Raw genomic sequence first — 13,733 nt, forward strand, 5'->3', positions numbered from 1 at the left:
TGATCTATGGATATAGGAAGATGTTGAGATATATACATATGTCAATATAAATAACACTATCACAGGCACCACAAATAAACCAATATTTCCAAGCGACGTGGCAGATTTAGGTAAGATTCAGGTATGTCAAACATCAGAAGTACCAGTTACCGCATGTGGAGATTTTTCACAAAATTGGAAAATGTTTGTGGCATGGGATCACCTCCACTTTGCTTCAAAAGAAAAGCCAAAAATGGTGTTTCATCTTATATTGCTATCAATGAGAGATCCGCCAGCCGAGGGGAAGCCTTTGGGATCAGGCAGCTTTTGATATCAGCCATCCTATAGGCAGCCCTTGGGATAGGCCAGTTTATGGGCAGACATTGGGATCAGTTAGTCTACATGAAGCCTATGGGATTGGGCAGCCTTTGGAATGGATCAGTTAAGACAGTGGTTCTCAACTCCTGTCCTCAGGACCCGCTAACAGGCCAGGTTTGCAAGAAAACTGAAATACATCACAGGTGATATTGTTTGCTGCTCAGTGATTGCAGTACTCTAGTCTGCATCTCCCCAGGGTAATACTTAAAATCTGGCCTGTTAGTGGGTCCTGAAGACAAGAGTTGAGAACCCCTTAGTTAAGGGGAAGCCTTTATAATTTGATGGGTAGCCCTTGCGATCAGGCAGCCTACGGACAGCATTTGGGATCGAGCAGTCTAGGGGAAGCCTTTGAAATCAGGCAGCCAATGAACAGCTGTCCTATAGGCAGCCTTTGGAATAAGCCAGTTCAGGGGAATCAGGCAGCCTTTGGGATTGGCAAGTTTAGGGGGAAGTATTTGGGATTTGATGGGCAGCCCTTGAGATCATACTGTATGGACAGCCTTTGGGATCAGCCAGCCTACGGACAGTATTTGGGATCTACAAGTCTAGGGGAAGCTTTTGGAATCAGGCAGCTAATGAACAGCTATCCAATTGGCAGCCTTTGGGATCAGCCAGCTAACAAGCCGCTTTTGGAATGAACCAGTTTAGGGGAAGTCTTTGGGATTTGATGGTCAACCCTTGGGATAAGACTGTCTATGGACAGCTACCAACCAATAGGCATCCTTTGGAATGGACCAGTTTAGGGGAAGTATTTGGGATTTGACAGGTAGCCCTTGGGATCATACTTTTTATGTGCAGCCTTTGGGATCAGCCAGCCCATGGACAGCATTTGGGATGGACCAGTCAAGAGGAAGCTTTTGGAATCAAGGAGCTAATGAACAGCTATCCAATGGGCAGCCTTTGGGATCAGCCGACCTACAGACAGCATTTGGGATGGACCAGTCAAGAGGAAACTTTTGGAATCAAGGAGCCAATGAACAGCTATCCAATGGGCAGCATTTGGGATCAGCCAGCCAACAAACAGACTTTGGAATGAACCAGTTTAGGGGAAGTATTTGGGATTTGACGGGTAGCCCTTGGGATCCTCCTTTTTATGGGCAGCCTTTGGGATCAGCCAACCTCCGGCCAGCATTTGGGATGGACCAGTCTAGGGTAAGCCTTTGGAATCAGGCAGCCAATGAACAGCTATCCAATAGGCAGCCCTTACAAACGGGCAGCCATTGGGATAGGCCAGCCAACGGGCAGCCTTTGGATTGGACCAGTTTAGGGGAAGTATTTGGGATTTCACAGGGAGCCTTTGGGATCGGCATCTTTGGGTTTTGATGGGCAGTATTTGGGCTCGGCCAATCTATGGACAGCATTTGGGATTGACCAGTCAAGGGGAAGCCTTTGGAATCATGCAGCCATGGAACAGCTATCCAATAGGCAGCCCTTAGAAACAGACAGCCTTTGGGATAGGCCAGCCAACAGGCAGCCTTTGGATTGGACCAGTTTAGGGGAAGTATTTGGGATTTCACAGGGAGCCTTTGGGATCGGCCAGCCAATGGGCAGCCTTTGGGATGGGCATCTTTGGGTTTTGACGGGCAGCATTTGGGATTGACCAGTCAAGGGGAAGCCTTTGGAATCATGCAGCCAATGAACAGCTATCCTATAAGCAGCCCTTGGGATAGGCCAGTTGATGGACAGACTATGTGATAGATCAGTTTAGACTATAGTCTTTGGGATTTGATTGGAAGACTTTGGGATCTCACGGTCTATGAGCAGCCTATAGGATTGGCCAGTCTAAGGGCAGCCTTTGGGATCAGACAGTCTATGGGATTGCCTGGTTGATGGGCAGGTATTGGGATTGGCCAGTATAGGGATGGATTTGGCCATTGGGAAGGGATGTCTGGTAGGATGCAGCTCTCCATCCATGGCACAGCTATGTATTGCAGTGTGTCCTGGCATGCTGGGACTTGTAGTGGCCTGTCACGGTAGGACAGTCTTACCTCCAATACTAGAAGGATCCCTGGGGTGACATTCCGTGTCCCCTCCACCAGCGTACCGCAGGATGGGTGCTGAGGTCACCTCTATCCCCCCGTCACAGTCCAATAACGCGCACCCATGCCGGTAACAAAGCGACCATTCCCGTGCCCGGCCGTTCCTTCCCACCCCCGGTCACCGGCTGCTCCCCCCTCTCTCCATCACTGCAGCACCAGCGACGTCACAGGCTACCTTACCAACACAAGCCACAGCCTAGCATGCTAGTTATCGCCATGCCCATACACAAGGAGCGGTCCCGCCCCCCGGCACCACACGAAGGTTCGGATTGGCTAAACCCTAGAGTCAGCAAAAGTAGCCTCTGTTACCCACACAAAAAAGGGGCGGTGCTCAGTCACGCCTTCTCCAAACCCCGCCCCGGCACTCCTAGCGAATGCCCAACGCTTCACGGCGAATGCGGTTACCTGGGAGAAGCGGGACAATGCCATTGCGCATGCGTGATTTGCAGAAAGTCTTGTCAGAAAGAAAGCAGGCAGGCGTCCCTTTACCTGCGTGCACGTTCCCTGTGCGCGCCCCCGCACAAATCTCTACACACTGCGCCTGTGCACTCATCCTCCGCGCTCCCGATCTCCCAGCCTGGGGGGGGACGGTCACGTGCCTTCCAGACGTCAGCAGAGCAGCGCAGTACTAGGAGACTGCTGTGTCTCCACCATGCACTCACCCCACTGTCACTGAAATCAATGGGACTATGGGCAGAGTGACACATGACGTGTATGAGATGATAGTACAAGCATCCATACAATACAATGCCAGCAGCAGCAGACAGCTGTGTTTTACCCAGGGCTTTTCTTCTCAGATAATAGGTGCAGGAGGTCACCCCTTCCAAGTCATCCCCTGTCTCCACCCCCTACCAACCTCAGAGCATCGTCCTATGCCTCTGCCCCCTACCCACCTCTGAGCATCGTCCTATGCCTCCACCTCTGAGCATCGTCCTATGCCTCCGCCTCCTACCCACCTCTGAGAATCTTCCTATGCCTCCGCCTCCTACCCGCCTCTGAGCATCGTTCTATGCCTCCGCCTCCTACCAACCTCTGAGCATCATCCTATACCTCCGTCCCCTACCCGCCTCTGAGCATCGTCCTATGCCTCCGCCTCCTACCCACCTCTGAGAATCTTCCTATGCCTCCGCCTCCTACCCGCCTCTGAGCATCGTCCTATGCCTCCGCCTCCTACCCGCCTCTGAGCATCTTCCTATGCCTCCGCCTCCTACCCGCCTCTGAGCATCGTCCTATGCCTCCACCCCCTACCCGCCTCTGAGCATTGCCCCTTCGTTCCGCCCCCTACCCGCCTCTAATCATCATCCCTTGGTTCCGCCCCCCTACCCACTGCCGAGCATCATCCCTTGGTTACACCCCCCTACCAACTTCTGAGCATCGTCCCTTAGTTCCGCCCCCTACCCGCCTCCGAGCATTGTCCCTTGATTCCGCCCCCTACCCACCCCCCGAGCATCGTCCCTTGGTTCTGCCCCCTACCCACCTCTGAGCATCGTCCCTTGGTTCCGCCCCCTACCCACCTCCGAGCATCGTCCCTTGGTTCTGCCCCCTACCCACCTCTGAGCATAGTCCCTTGGTTCCGCCCCCTACCTGCCTCCGAGCATCGTCCCTTGGTTCCGCCCCCTACCCACCTCCGAGCATCGTCCCTTGGTTCTGCCCCCTACCCACCTCTGAGCATCGTCCTATGCCTCCGCCCACTACCCACTTTTGAGCATCATCCTAGGAGCCCCCTACCCGCCTCTGAGCATCATCCTATTCCTCCACCCCCTATCTGCCTCTGAGCATCGCCCCTTGGTTCCACCCCCCTACCCGCCTCTAGCCATCATTATTTGGTTCCACACCCCCTTCCCAGCTCCGAGCATCGTCCCTTAGCTACACCCCCTACCAACTTCTGAGCATCGTCCCTTAGTTCCGCCCCTTACCCACCTCCGAGCATCGTCCCTTGGTTCCGCCCCCTACCCACCTCTGAGCATTCTCCTATGCTCCCGCCCACTACCCACTTTTGAGCATCCTACTAGGCGCCCCCTACCTGCCTCTGAGCATTGCCCCTTGGTTCCACCCCTACCCGCCTCTAACCATCATCCCTTGGTTCTGCCCTCCTACCCACCTCTGAGCATCGTCCCTTGGTTCCGCCCCCTTCCCACCTCCAGGCATTGTTTATTGGTTCGGCTCCCTACCCACCTTCAAGCATTGTCCCTTGGTTCCGCCCCCCTACCCACCTCCGGGCATCATCCCTTGGTTCCGCCTCCTACCCACCTCCGAGCATCGTGCCTTGGTTACGCCCCCTACCCACCTCCGGGCATCGTTTATCGGTTCGGCCCACTACCCACCTCCGAGCATCATCCCTTGGTTCAGCCCCCTACCCACCTCTGAGCATCGTCCTATGCCTCCGCCCCCTACCCACCTTTGAGCATCATCCTAGGTGCCCCCTACCCGCCTCTGAGCATCATCCTATGCCTTCACCCCCTACCTGCCTCTGAGCATTGCCCCTTGGTTCCGCCCCCTTCCCACCTCCAAGCATCGTCCCTTGGTTCCACCCCCTACCCACCTCTGAGCATCGTCCTATGTTTCCATCCCCTACCCACCTCCGGCATCGTGCCTTGGTTACACCCCCTACCCACCTCCGGGCATCGTTTATCGGTTCGGCCCACTACCCACTGTGACCAGGTCTCAATGGAGTTGGTTCACACACCCCCCAGGGCAACTGCAGAGAAAATTGTGCAGGGGTTTTGTGTGTCTTTTTGCTCCGTTTTAGGTCTGAATTCAGGCAAAAATTTGGGCCTGATTTGTCCCCAAAACGGAGAACAGGGACGCATCAGACCCCTGCTGTGAGCCGCATGGGAATCACATGTGAACCCAGCCTCAGTGTCAGAGACAGCAGACGTACAACAGAATAGTGAAAAAATAGTGCTACACTGCTAAAATTAAAATAAAATAAATACCAGAATCATTACTACAAACACAATAAATAATATGAAGTCCTTAAAGCGGAGCTCCACTCAAAAGGGAAAGCTCCACTTATCTGACTCCTCCCCCATTTCGATGCCACATTTGGCACATTGTGGGGAGGGAGCACTTACCTGGTTTTGACAGGTACCCACTCCCACTTACTACTGAGTTCACTGCAGCAAACTCAGGTAGAAGTTCAGCCCTCGCTGCAGTCGGCCCAAAGAGAAAGAGCAGCACAATTTTCGCATGCAAAGTAGGAAACTAACTGTGAAGCCACAAGGCTTCACTGCCAGTTTCCCCTACCTAAGATGGAGGTGCTATCACCCGAGAGCCGATTCAAGAATCGGCTTGGGTAAGGATCCCTGGACAGGTAAGTGCCCTAATTGTACAAGCCAGCAGCTACAGTATTTTTAGCTGCTGACTTTTAATTTTTTGGTGGTGCAGCTGGAGCTCTACTTTAAGCAAACAACCTCCAGGGTGTCTAACACATAAATATTGACAAGGTGTGCATGAACTAAATGAATCCTATACTGTCACTCAATTGTAAATTGCAAAAAACACTCAAAAATAAAATAAATAATCCTCAAAAAACAAAATCCAAAGTATCAAACACATAAATATAAATAATAATGAATCTAATAGTATCAATCAGTTATCAGTGAACTCCAAATAGAAAGCTATGTGTAAATACCCAGCCAATCAAACCCCTATAAAATGCAAAAAAATGCATAAAAATACCATTTACAAGCAGAAATATACAGTGCATAAAACGCGATAGCATGTGCAAAAGGATATCAGTGAATAGCACAAACGTGATAAAATGTGCAAATTATATCAGTGAATATAACAATACATAAAATAAACACCTCACTGAAGTATTAACCCCTCAATGCCAACTACATTAAAAAACAAGGAATGAACAGATGTATTAAAGTTTATGTGATAGATACAACAGGATATAGTGAAAGGCTATATGTGAGATATAGAATACTGTAGACATAATAGAGGTCAGAGACTGCGGACATGGTACAGGAGACAATCACAGACTGCAGACACGGTACAGGAGATGAACAGAGACTGTGAACACAATACAAGAGATGGTCAGAGACTGCGGACATGCTACAGGAGAAAATCAGAGATGGAGAATATGCTATAGGAGTGGTTGGAGACTGGGGACATGCTTCAGGAGACAGACATAGACTGGAGACATATTACATGAGACTGCTAGAAATCATTGCTTTGGGCAATAGAGAAACACAGATTAATGTCTGCAGGGTTTCAGGGGTCCACGCCTGAAGTGCCAATAGGCTGCAGGTTGGGTACCAGGGCCTTAAAGTGTATCTAAAACGAAAAAACAAAAATATATGTTTTTGCAGCCTACCAATTCTTAGATATGATGGTTGTATTAGCCTTTTTTTTTAGGCCTTTTCCCCTTTATTTTCATCCAGCTAGCAAATTTATTTTTTTAATTTTACTTTCTTTAACATAGCAAGCTATTCAGATAAAGTGTCAGAGGGTTCAGGCCACACTCACATGGCAATTTACATGCAGCCACCAGACTCTTGAGGCTGGATTGACCAGGGCATGCAAATGAAAGTAGAAGTGTCAAGTAGAAGTGTGCTAGAGTTAGTATAGGTTTTCTGTTAGTGTAAGCAAAACATAGTAAACTCAGAGTTAAGCCTGAGCTGTGTAATCTGGGTCAGGGTTACTTTAGTTCAGGGCTGGGTGACTCATCCAAGAAGCTTCTCTGGTGCCTCCCCCTGTTTTCTGGGACAATGGAGAATGTTCTAGACATAGTGGGTGGAGGTTAGGAGAAGCTGCTTGGACCTCAGCCAATCCCCAGTAAAGGGGATAAAGGGGGCAGGCCACCTCATTAATAGGCATGAGTCACGCCAGCAGGGGCAGTCGGGTGAAAGATGGAGATGGGGTGCTGAGGAGGTTGTCGATGGCCCTTGAGGGTGCCCCCTAGTTGAGGAGAGGGGGTGACCTTGGGCTGGGGCTCAAGTGCTGGAAGGATCCTGCCAAAAACACCAGGAGCAGGTCAGGAGATCTCCTGAGGGTCAGCTCGGTGGGCTGTGGAGTTTTAGTCTGGAGGACTGTGGGGAGAAGTTAGCCTTGAGGACTAGTGAAAGGGGCAGCTGCCGCCAGGTGGGTTGGCAGTGCCTGAAGAGGTGGTGCTGGGATCAGTAGCCACAGAATGAGGTCTCATGGACTCTCAGCATCTATAGCTTTACTTTTGGCTCCATATTTTAGCTTCAGCAAAGGACTACATTATTAGTATGTGGTGGGGAGTCAGCCTTGATGAACAGTTTATGGCCCCTTTCACACTTGTGCGACTTGTCCTGCGATTTGGGACTGCAAAGTCGCATGACAAGTCATACTCAATGATTTCCAATAAGTACCATTCATATCTGTGTGACTTCAAAGTAGTCCCTGCACTACTTTGGGCCGATTTTAATGCATTTTTACTGTAGGTCCATAGACATAGGGATTGCTTCAAGTCCAGTCAAAATCGCAGCAAAAAAATTGTGGTAAAATTGCGTGACTTTAAGGCTGCATAAGTGTAAAAGGGGCCTATAGTATGATAAGTAAGTGGCACATACTGCAGCTGACGTTTGGTGTGGCACACACGTTTGGTGACATTTGGTGTGGCACACACTGGCAGGAGAATACCAAAGATTGTAAAAAATGTTCCAGTTTCTATATGCACACTTATTTAGTGCTATCTGCACCAAATACATAGAAGTGTTCATTACTATTCCTAAAATTGTTGTACGATAGTGGTGTGCACATCCACCTCTCTTCTCCCCTCCTTCAACTGTGCTTTTTAGTCCTCGTTTACCCCTCTTTACTATTTACAGCAATTTGTAACATTAGAACATTGGTGCAAGTGCTTGAATATTGTGACCCACATTATCTGACAATAATAGAAAATATCACATATCACTTTTAACAACAGGATTTGTTCGAGCTGGCAAAACAAAAGCATAGAGTTTGTGTAATGGCATTGTTGATTTGGCGCTCGGAAATTTCACCATTACTTACATAAAAATGTAAAATCACGTATTTCCTGTTTACTACTCTAACTCCAATCTATAATTAAGACTGCCTTGCCAAAAAAAAGTTGCCACCAAAAAGAAGGTCACACACTCGAATATTTTGTTGGCTTTTATTCACTGTGGCATTGTTTCGAAAAGCTTCTGCAATGTTACAAGATTTATTTCCAGTCCAGTGTTGCAATATTTTTCACCAAGATCTTGTATTAATGATGGGGCAGTCGGACCACTGTGCAAAGCCTTCTCCAGCACATCCCAAAGATTCTCAATGGGGTTAGGTTCTGGACTCTGTGGTGGCCAATCCATGTGTGAAAATTATGTCTCATGCTCCCTGAACCACTTTCACAATTTGAGCCCAATGAATCCTGGCATTTTCATCTTGGAATATGACTAAGCGGATGGAATTCCGTGAAACGCGTCAACTGTGTTTGTCCCCTGTCTCTGATTTTGTCACTATGGATCGTTTTAATCAATTGGATTCTCAATAAATGGATTTTATCGCTTCATACCTTCAAACTGGAGTGCGTTTGCCTTCTATATTTATGTTCATCTTGGAATATGCCCGTGACATCAGGGAAGAAAAAAATCCATTGATGAACTAACCCTATCAGTATGTTCAGGTAGTCAGCTGACCTCATTCCTTGGGCACATGCAGTAACTATCCAATAGGATATTTAAAGCAGGCTTAGTTTTGTTAGTTGCTTAGTTAATTCCAGATGGCAACTTTTTTTGGCCAGGCATTGTATTATGCCTTTGTAACCCACTGCCCTGGGTGTACTGTTTGTTACTTTGCACTACCTAGAAGATCTGGCCATTGTTGGAGAAGTTTACAACCCACAGCATGGCTGGCTTACTTTGCTGCTCTTATTGTTATTGATACAATGTTTAAAGTTATGATTCTTGTGTCTTATTTCTTTGCATCTTTTAGAATTTTTTAAAAACAAAAGATTTAAGGTTAAAAAAAAAATGTCCTTTGTTAATCTGTGCTGGGTGTTAATGTGCAATGTAAAAGGGGGACTTACGAAGGCACACAGTGAAAAGGAGATGTTGGGCAAGTTGTGCAATGCAGCCCAAATGCGGGAGACTCCCGAACCTCGCAGGAGACTTGGAATGTCTGCCTTGACAAAAGGGCACTTTGGGACAGGCCCTCCACCCCCCCCCCTCCTTCTGCAGGTGCCTGCCTCTCCCCCTCCCTCCCTGCAATCTTCTGGAACAAGTCACAGGTCCCAGAAGATTGCTTGTCCACTCAGGAAGCGCAGCGCGACTCTGCATGTGCAGTGCACACCTGGCTGTGAAGCCACAAGCTGTCACAGCCGGGTGCCAACACTAGTGATGCGGCTCCTCCGAGAGGAGAGGGAGAGAACCGAGGATCCTGGCAGCCGCATCGCTGGATCGTGGGACAGGTGAGTGTGTGTTTATTAGAAGTCAGCAGATACACTTTTTGTAGCTGGTGACTTTTAATAAACACAAAAACGAAAGGAGCTTTCTGTCCATAAAGGAGTTGTAAAGTCAGAAAGTTTTTTTTATCTTAAAGAATTCTGAGCATTAGGATAAAAAGCCTGGGCACTTTCACCCCCTTCCTGCCCAAGCCAATTTTTTAGTTTCTGTTATACAATTTTGTATAAAAAAATAAGTAGTTTTTCGTCATAATTTTTGACCAACAATTTATACTGCTACATTTCTTTGGTCAAAATAACTAATATCAGTGTATATTATTTGGTCTGTGTGAAAGTTATAGAGTCTACACGCTATGGTGCCAATCATTGAAAATTGTTCACACCTGATGTACTGACAGTCTATCTAATTTCTTGAGGCCCTAACATGCCAGGACAGTACAAATACCCCCAAAATGACCTCTTTTTGGAAAATAGACGGTCCAATGTATTTAGTAAGAGGCATGGCAAATTTTTTGAGTTGTCATTCTTTTCCCAGAATTCTTTGGAAAATTAAGAAATTAAATAAAAAATTTTTTTTCACAAAAATGTCATAAAACCAAGCTATTTCTCACACGCGGCATAGGTATACTTGCAACTACATCCCAAGAAACATTCTGCTACACCTCCTGAGTATGGCGATATCACACTTTTTTCAGACTAGCCGTATCGAGTGGCGCCAAACTGGGTGGGGGAAGTGATTAAGGGACTACTGTACACAATATACAATTGTGTTTTAAAGTTCCAAGGAATGGAATAGCCTCTGTACATTCCAGGAGCAAATTTAAAAGGTGTACTGGATCTTTCTGCATTTGGGCATTTATTGTACCTCCTCCCATATCTTAAAAAAAAAATACAATCAATATTAAAAGGTGTTCTGACTCTACTAGAATCAACACTACCAAAACAGATTTACATATTCAAGGTCTATCCAATGTTTGTTATCACAGGAGATAGTTTGGAGTTTCGGAGCTCAGTTTGGATTTTTTTTATGGGAAGATGTACAGTAGGTCAATGGATCCAAGGACATACCCCCTATAAGACTAAACCCCAATATAATTGTCTATTACTACTCAGCACAGTTGTCAGCATGCCATTTACAAAGAATAGTATCTAAACAGTTCTCCACTGAGGCACTTTCAAGGTCTGCAAAAGCAATCAATTTGTTTTTTAAAGCTGTCAACTCAATAGAAATAACCCATTATTTGTTCTTCATGATCTCATACACTCTTTAGAGAGGGCAGACCACCTTGCCAAAAAAAATGTTCATATTGATCTGTGTATTTACCTTTTGCCCCAGCTTTTTGTAGCTCAGTTTTAGAAACTAGTTGTCATAATATTCCCCTTTAGTGGTGGATGAACCAAGGCTTTTTATGCATTGTAAAATTTGTAACACAGAGATGTCTAAGTAACTAAAGACAGTTGATTATTTTGAAACACATCTGCTCTCATATACAGAACACCTTTGTTTTTCTTGATTTTTTTTTTCTACCAGCATTGTTATATAAAGCAGAACACATAACATTAATTTATGCATTTGAATTAATATGTAAAAACACAGGAAAAGAAAAGGCCTTATATCAACTCCCTACCGCTACTGACTATCAGCCGCTATCAACAACTTTACAGTGCCTTGCGAAAGTATTCGGCCCCCTTGAACTTTTCGACCTTTTGCCACATTTCAGGATTCAAACATAAAGATATAAAACTGTAATTTTTTGTGAAGAATCAACAAGTGGGACACAATCATGAAGTGGAACGAAATTTATTGGATATTTCAAACTTTTTTTATTAAATAAAAAACTGAAAAATTGGGCGTGCAAAATGATTCAGCCCCCTTAAGTTAATACTTTGTAGTGCCACCTTTTGCTGCGATTACAGCTGTAAGTGGCTTGGGGTATGTCTATCAGTTTTGCACATCGAGAGACTGAAATTTTTGCCCATTCCTCCTTGCAAAACAGCTCGAGTTCAGTGAGGTTGGATGGAAAGCGTTTGTGAACAGCAGTTTTCAGTTCTTTCCACAGATTCTCATTCGGATTCAGGTTTGGACTTTGACTTGGCCATCCTAACACCTGGATATGTTGATTTGTGAACCATTCCATTGTAGATTTTGCTTTATGTTTTGGATCATTGTCTTGTTGGAAGACAAATCTCCGTCCCAGGTCTTTTGCAGACTCCATCAGGTTTTCTTCCAGAATGGTCCTGTATTTGGCTCCATCCATCTTCCCATCAATTTTAACCATCTTCCCTGTCCCTGCTGAAGAAAATCAGGCCCAAACCATGATGCTGCCACCTCCATGTTTGACAGTGGGGATGGTGTGTTCAGGGTGATGAGCTGTGTTGCTTTTACGCCAAACATAATGTTTTGCATTGTTGCAAAAAAGTTTGATTTTGGTTTCATCTGACCAGAGCACCTTCTTCCACATATTTGGTGTGTCTCTCAGGTGGCTTGTGGCAAACTTTAAACGACACTTTTTATGGATATCTTTAAGAAATGGCTTTCTTCTTGCCACTCTTCCATAAAGGCCAGATTTGTGCAGTATACGACTGATTGTTGTCCTATGGACAGAGTCTCCCACCTCAGCTGTAGATCTCTGCAGTTTATCCAGAGTGATCATGGGCCTCTTGGCTGCATCTCTGATCAGTCTTCTCCTTGTATGAGCTGAAAGTTTAGAGGGACGGCCAGGTCTTCGTAGATTTGCAGTGGTCTGATACTCCTTCCATTTCAATATGATCACTTGCACAGTGCTCCTTGGGATGTTTAAAGCTTGGGAAATATTTTTGTATCCAAATCCGGCTTTAAACTTCTCCACAACAGTATCTCGGACCTGCCTGGTGTGTTGCTTGTTCTTCATGATGCTCTCTGCACTTTAAGCTGACCTCTGAGACTATCACAGCGCAGGTGCATTTATACGGAGACTTGATCACAGGTGGATTCTATTTATCATCATTAGTCATTTAGGTCAACATTGGATCATTCAGAGATCCTCACTGAACTTCTGGAGAGAGTTTGCTGCACTGAAAGGGGCTGAATAATTCTGCACGCCCAATTTTTCAGTTTTTTATTTGTTAACAAAGTTTGAAATTTCCAATAAATTTCGTTTCACTTCATACTTGTGTCCCACTTGTTGATTCTTCACAAAAAATGACAGTTTTATATATTTATGTTTGAAGCCTGAAATGTGGCAAAAGGTCGCAAAGTTCAAGGGGGCCGAATACTTTCGCAAGGCACTATATGTGCTCTTAATCGTCTTGTGTGCCCTTTTTCTAAACCAGCTTTTTTCATTGGTTAAAAATCAACCAATCTTATTTTGTTTAACTGTAGCCAACGAATTGTTGCAGTGATTCACGTAAAATTTAATTTTGATTCAATAATGTTTTTTTTATTTATCTTTTTTTTTTTTTGCTTTAATTAGTTCCAAATTCATAGGCTAAATTCTCTAACATATAACTATTTGAATAAACCTTATACCATATCGTAAAAACAGTGTTAGTAGCAATAGATTTACAACATATGTGTGCCCAAAAAACAATATCAGTGATAAATATACCTTAATTTCCATACAATAATGTATATGTACCAATATCAGCACCCAGTATACTAAAAAAAGGGCCTATCTCTAAATAAATATATTGATATAAGACCCATTAGAAAAAGACACCATCAGCGTTAATAAAGAATCAGCTTATGTGCAATTTCAAAGTAACAAAAAATATGTTATAAGTCAATTGTCCATATATTGAACAATCAAGTATCCAGTGAAAGTCAGTGAAGATGAATCAAAATAAAGTGCTTCTGTGCCTGAATAATTAAAGTGCCATGATGTTCAATGACTCTCATGCAGCAAACTGTGCTCCACACCCCAATGTGCTTGCACTTACCAGAGGACGTGGACCCCTTAGCA

At 45.5% G+C, this 13,733-nt stretch overlaps 1 protein-coding gene across 2 annotated transcripts in view; it reads right to left on the reverse strand.

The window, feature by feature from the left end:
- TTBK2 (tau tubulin kinase 2) overlaps positions 1 to 2,478 on the reverse strand; it is a 252,244-nt gene extending 249,766 nt beyond the window's left edge. For both annotated transcript variants that reach the window (XM_082275498.1, XM_082275497.1), the window contains exon 1: positions 2,346 to 2,478. The gene's annotated coding sequence lies outside the window, so the exon portion shown is untranslated. The remainder of the gene's footprint in view (positions 1 to 2,345) is intronic.
- Between the last annotated feature and the right edge of the window lie 11,255 nt (positions 2,479 to 13,733).

The sequence above is a fragment of the Pelophylax lessonae genome (assembly GCF_965119305.1).
Source record: "Pelophylax lessonae genome assembly, chromosome: 13".
NCBI classification, from domain to species: Eukaryota; Metazoa; Chordata; class Amphibia; order Anura; family Ranidae; genus Pelophylax; species Pelophylax lessonae.